Source organism: Saccopteryx leptura, chromosome 1 (genome assembly GCF_036850995.1).
Source record: "Saccopteryx leptura isolate mSacLep1 chromosome 1, mSacLep1_pri_phased_curated, whole genome shotgun sequence".
In the NCBI taxonomy this organism is placed as follows: domain Eukaryota; kingdom Metazoa; phylum Chordata; class Mammalia; order Chiroptera; family Emballonuridae; genus Saccopteryx; species Saccopteryx leptura.
In genome coordinates this window covers 88,335,619-88,342,270 of record NC_089503.1, presented here as the reverse complement: position 1 = coordinate 88,342,270, position 6,652 = coordinate 88,335,619, and positions in this window count along the sequence as shown.

The following is a 6,652-nucleotide window of genomic DNA, read 5'->3' as shown; positions in this document are numbered from 1 at the left end:
GGCAGGGCTGCCAACCTTTGATGGTGATGTCTAATTGTTTAGAGAGATATGCCACGGGCGGTATGTGGGCCCCAAAGGTTGAGTCAGTACTCCAATTGCATTACCGTGCTTTTCATCAGTGAAAAGGTGGAAGGGGTGTCTGGGGTCAGGTAAAGGGAGAGGGGGAGAAGGGATGAGGGCATCTCGAAAGGTAGAGAAAGCCCTTTTAACAGTGTTGAGGGATGTGAGAGGTCCCGTGGGAGTCTCTTTTGCAGCCTCGTAGAGGGGTTTGGCTAAGAGAGCAAAATTAAGAATCCAGTGTTGAAAGAAGCCTATTAGACCGAGGAAAGAAAGAATTTGATCCACGGTGGTAGGTGGCTGGAGACTGCAGAGGGTCTGAGTTCAATCTAGAGTGAGACCTCAGGTGGTAGGGGTTAAGGCTGAGAGTGAAGTTGAGCCTTAGTAGAGGAGACACGATACCCCTTCACAGCGAGGAAGTTAAGAAGGGTGGCGGCGTGTTTCCTTGAGGTGGACAGGGAGGGGCTGCAGAGGAATAGGTCATCTACATAATGCAAGAGGGTACTTGTCTCAAGATCACATGCAGCTAGATCCCGAGCTAGCGCCTGCCCAAACAGGTGTGGGCTGTCCCTAAATCCCTGGGGCAGGATGGTCCACATAAGTTGTTGGGCTGTGTTAATGTCCGGGTCCATCCAGGTGAAGGCAAACAGAAAGTAAGAGTCAGGGTGTAGAGGAATGGTAAAGAAGGCATCCTTGAGGTCTAGAACCATGAAGTGAGTGGTGTCAGGGGGAATGTGTGAAAGTAACATGTATGGATTAGGGACCACTGGATGGAGGGGGACAACTGCCTCGTTTAATTAGTCGTAAGTCTTGTATGAGGCGGTAGGCCCCTGAGGGTTTCGAACAGGAAGGATGGGAGTATTACAGGGGGAGCCCATAGGGATGAGTAGGCCTTGATTTAAGAGGCTGGTAATTATGGGTTTAAGGCCCTGTTGATGATTCACCAAAATGGGGAATTGGGGTCTAGATGGGAATTGGGAGGGATTCTTCAAGTGGATGTGTACAGGTGGGTGGTGGATTGCTACCACTAGGGTCAAGGTGTCCCAAATTTGGGGGTTGACAATGTCTGGTGGAATAGAGGGTATGATCGAGTTAGGGTGATCTGTAGTAGTGGGAGAGCCTTCAGTCAGGAGTGGTAGGAGTAGGTGGAAAGACGTTGTCAGCTGGATAGTGGCTCCGAGACTTTGTAGAAAGTTCTGACCCAGGAGGGGTACAGGGAATGAGGGCATAACTAAGGAGTGCGAAAAGGGGATTCTGTCCAAACTGCATGTCAGGAGTGGTGTGGAAGAAGAAAAGAAGGGTCTCATCCACTCCCATAACCGAGACTGTGAGGGAACTAGAGGTCCAGAGTGTGATGGCAAAACAGAGAAGGTAGCCCTCATGTCCACAGAATTGAGATGGACTTACCCACTACCTGTAGTATTACCCGGGCTCAGCGAGGGTGATGGGGGTCTTCAAGTCCAGGCCTCGTCAGTCGTCTATGAAACCAAGAAGTTCGAGCGATGGGCCCACCTGGCTTTCTTGGCCTCCCATTTGAGTGGCTTGTCCTCTGTGTGGAGGCGCTAAAGAAGAGCCTATTACCCGAAGGGCGCAATCGCTTCACCAGTAGCCAGGCTGCTTGTAGTCAGGGCAGGGTTTAGTGGGTGGCCTTGGGCAGGGGCACTGCTGGGCCCAGTGACCCTCTTTGCCACATTTAAAGCAAGCTCCTGGTGGGGTTCCTCTTTGCGGCCCGGATTTGGGGGCCTATATCTTGCCCCTGTTGATCTGCCAGCCTCAGGGCTGCCACAAGAGCCTGGGTTTGGAGAATTACCTTTTGCTGCATGTGAGCCAGGTGAGCAGACTCAGCCTTTTTCTATCGACCATTAAAAACATTAAATGCCATGTATCAGGTCTCAGATAGGGGTTTTGGGGCTCTCTTTTGCCTTTTTAAGTTTCTTCTGAATGTCCAGGGCCGATTGGGAAATAAAGTGGGTGGCTAATACAGTGGCCCCGGCATCAGAGGCAGGGTCTAGATGGGTATGGAGAACCATAGCATCAGTGAGGCAGTTCAAAAAGAGGGCCAGTTTATCCTCAATTTGTCATAGTTAACTACCTTTTGGGCTGCGCTCTGTGTACCAGCTATGAGACATTCAATCAGTTGGTCTTGTCGCCTCCCACCTGTTTGTCCCATCTGGTAATCCTAGTTGGGGTCCATGTTGGGGACCACCTGTACCCCAACTGGCATTTGGTTGTTTGTGAGGTGAACCTGATTGGCCTGAGTCCATACCACTGTCCGGATTCAGTCTGGTTCATTGGGGGTAAGGATAGAAGACATGATAACATAGAGATCATGCCAAGCAAGGTCATATGCCTGAGTGAGATATTGGAATTTCTTGGTATAGGCGGTAGGATTAGAAGAGTAGGAGCCTAAATGCTTTTCGATTGCAGATCAATCAGAGAGGGAAAAAGGAACATGAACCCAAACAACTCCTTCCACTCCGGCCACCTCGCGGAGAGGGCAGAGAACGTTGTCTCCCTCTTGTGGCTCGGAGTGAGATCTGGTGTGAGCACTGACAGGAGAGGAGAGAGAGAGAGACTGGTATCTGCAGGCAAATGAGGAACAGGATCTGGCGAAGGGAGAGGAGGATCCTGATAGGGTGGAAGGTGTCATGCAGGAGGGAAAGAGAATTACTCTGGGGTGTAAATATTGTGAATGAAGAAGGGGTTCTATGGAGAGTAACTTTACAGGGTGATCTTATTATAAACTCTTATCTGGGCAGGTCATGGTGGGTAGTCATGCCCCAGGCACGTACCTTCTTTAGTAAAAGATTTATCTTTGCCTTAAGCAAACTATTGTTTCTGTGCATCTGCCCCCCTTTTGACCCTTCCTTCTAAAGCATTACCACCCTCAAGAAAGCAAATAATATTATTTTGTAATAATTGCCTTGCTTTCTCCCACCTTCATGTAATCTTTGTTACTTTCCCTCCTTAATCTCAAATGCATTAAAAAAAAACAACACAAAAAACTGCAAAACTTATTCTCCAGAGCATTTGAACTCTTGCTCTTAAACATATGTTGTCAGTTTTGGCCCAAACTCATAGAAATTCTCTACAGGTTTGGACATTTCTTACATTGACAATATGATTGAGCTTTTAAATTCTAGTTTAGGTCTTCTTTTAAGCAAATATAAGCCCTTGCCTTGGAATTATGAGGAAAAAATCAGACAAAGCAACCATCAGAGGGTGTTTACAAAAATCATCACTTCAGGCAGGTGCACAGAATCAAGTCACTTATCATTTAGAAAAATTAAGATTGGCCCTGGCCGGTTGACACAGTGGTAGAACGTCAGCCTGGCGTGCAGAAGTCCCGGGTTCGATTCCCAGCCAGGGCACACAGGAGAAGCACCCATCTGCTTCTCCACCCCGTCCCCTCTCCTTCCTCTCTGTCTCTCCCCCCCCACCCCCGCAACCAAGGCTCCACTGGAGCAAAGCCAACCCTGGCTGCTAAGGATGGCCCGGTGGCCTCTGCCTCAAGGCGCTAGAATGGCTCTGATTGCGGCAGAGTGACGCCACAAGATGGGCAGAGCATCCCCCCCTGGTGGGCATGCCGGGTGGATCCCGGTTGGGTGCATGCAGGAGTCTGTCTGACTGCCTCCCCATTTCCAGCTTTGGAAAAATACAAAAAAAATAAAAAAATTAATAAAAAAATTAAAAAATAAATAAATAAATAAAGATAATACTAGGCATCATTTGTTGTTGACGTTGATAATTTACAGCACTCTAAACTGAAGCCAAATTTTTCATCTTAAAGATTCTTTGCTTTATAAAATTTTCATAATTTTAACCGAACTCAAAAGTCCCATTGTTCCTATTATTTCTAATCTGGAATCACCCTGTGCTTTACTCAAGGGTTGTTCATGCACATTTTAGGTTCTTTTTGGAAGATGTTTTGAAATTAGAGACTGATGATGACATATGTTTTAAAAAGTCCCATAATGTTTATGTCTGAATCAGCAGTAGAAACACATTCCTAACTTAGTCCACAGTTTTGTTTGCTCATTCTACAGATTTTCAAATATCCCAGTGAGTAGGTAGGGTTGTTTGAACCATTTGTAAAACCCAACTCAGACTCATTGTGTTAAAGGTGTCATTGGAAACCACAAACACTTCACTAATGATAACCAGAGGCCCGACTTTCATCTTAACAATGAACAACCTGAGATAGCACTTGTGTAAGACAAGCAGTCTGCCAACACATTTCCATGTGATGACACATCCCAATCAGCACTTTAAAATTACTTCTCCATGAACAATAGCTTCTGACAAGCAGTCTGATTTTCTTCTTAAGGAATCTCTTTCTACTTCAATCTGAGAAATTTTTATTTACACTACTAAGAAAATTATAGAATGAATAACATGTTCTCATTAACCTCTTTGTTTTTTTACACTGTTTATGTTCTTAAATGAAATGAGAACCTAATATAATAAATAGCAAAAGCGTTTGATAATAAGCATTATTTTTAAAGTTAAAAAACAATGATATTTATTTATTTTCATATCTCATTAAAAATATTTCTTTGTAGGTGAGATAATATTGTATGATTAAGAAAATGCTCTCATCGTATTCTTCAAAGATGACTAGTATGGTATCCTATATAGTTGATGCCCAATCAATATTTATTGATTGATTTAATAAGTAAAAGGTCTCTAAAAGAAGTCTAATTTAAAGTAGTATTATTTCTATAAATAGATGGAAATTTGTAAGTACATTTATTTCAGTCTTTTCTTCCACTTTCAAACATTAAACAAAAAATCACCTGTTTTAAATTTTAAGGACTTTCTTTTTTATCTAAGGAGACTTTAAAAGATTATGAACATTTATTAATAAAAACAAATGCTTTCTAATGAACTAATTTTGTATAAGGTTAATACATGAATCAAACTTTGTATAATTTTCATCTAATCAAAAAAGTAAATGTGGTATACAGAGAAGGCTTAAAACAAATTATTGTTTAGCATTGCTGATTGAGCCAAAATCTAATCTTGAACTTATTAGAAATAATCTACTGTTAAGTATTTATTTAACTCTACCTTGGATGAAAGCATAATAAATTTCCCTCACTCCCATTTTCAATTTCAAATGCAATAATTTAGGTTTTATAGGTTTTTCTGCTTTTTCTTTTTTTCTGAGGTATTGGCTAATCTATATTAAAGCATTTTGCCCACATGATGGGGTATCTCTTTTTTACTCACCATAAAGGTGTATTCATGCTTCTTCTCTTTGCCTTAATATGTTCCTGACCTGAGTTTCTCTCTGACTCTCAATCAATTAATTTGCATTTTCAATTATTCAATAAATCTGAAGATGGTGGACCTTAAGGCTCTATGCATCTACATCTGTGAGGGATCAAAATGGCATTCTGATTTCATGGCATTAAATGTGTGATGTTCTCAAAGAAATAATAAACTGGAGGTCCCTAGAAGACTATTTTCCTGAGAATTTTGACCAAAAGTATGTCTATTATTCAAAATTAAAAATAAACATTGAAAAACTGAAAACTGGCCATTGGTTTACCTAGAGCAGGGGTAGTCAACCTTTTTATACCTTCTGCCCACTTTTGTATCTCTGTTAGTAGTAAAATTTTCTAACCGCCCACTGATTCCATAGTAATGGTGATTTATAAAGTAGGGAAGTAACTTTACTTTATAAAATTTATAAAGCAGAGTTATAGCAAGTTAAAGCATATATATAATAATAATTACTTACCAAGTACTTTATGTCGGATTTTCCCTAAGTTTGGCAGAATAAATCTTTATAAAACAACTTACTATAGTTAAATCTATCTTTTTATTTATACTTTGGTTGCTCTGCTACCACCCACCATGAAGGCTGGAATGCCCACTAGTGGGTGGTAGGGACCAGGTTGACTACCACTGACCTACAGCCTTAATTTTCCTGGGTACTCCAATAGGTGTGGGAACAAGCAGCTTAGTTTTAAAGAAAATACCTGAGAAAGGATGGAGTGGATGCCATATTGAATGGTGGTTAAGAACATGAATTCTTGAAACTACTGGCTTGGATTCATATGCTTATAGTACCATTCATTTATTAACCTTATGACCTGAAACAAATGTTTAATATACTCTATGTCTCATATTTTTCAGATATAAAGCCAAAACAGGCTTTTCAATAGTACCTACTTCATAAGGCTGTTGTAAAGACTAAATAAGATAATACCTTTTAAGCCTACTAAGTAGTAATCCCTCAATATGCGTTAGCCATTATATTGTATTCCAATACATTTTATCCCATATGTCCTACCTCTGCCTGGACCTGTGAGGAACTAAGGCAGGAGGTAACACTGTGCTTTTAAATTCCAACCATAGCACTCGGATCTATGGAGGTGCTCTAATACCTCCAAATCTCCAAGCTTGGTTCTGGTCTGAGACATAATGTTTCCATTGTAGTTGCTCTAGAGAAAATAAAATTGAGAAGTCACCAGATTGTAAACATTATGGAAGTAAGACCATGATTTCTTTTTAAAGAAGTAAGTGCACTATCTTGATATTCTTATCTGAAAAATTAAAAGTAGCTGCTCTCTAGCAGAGCGGAAAA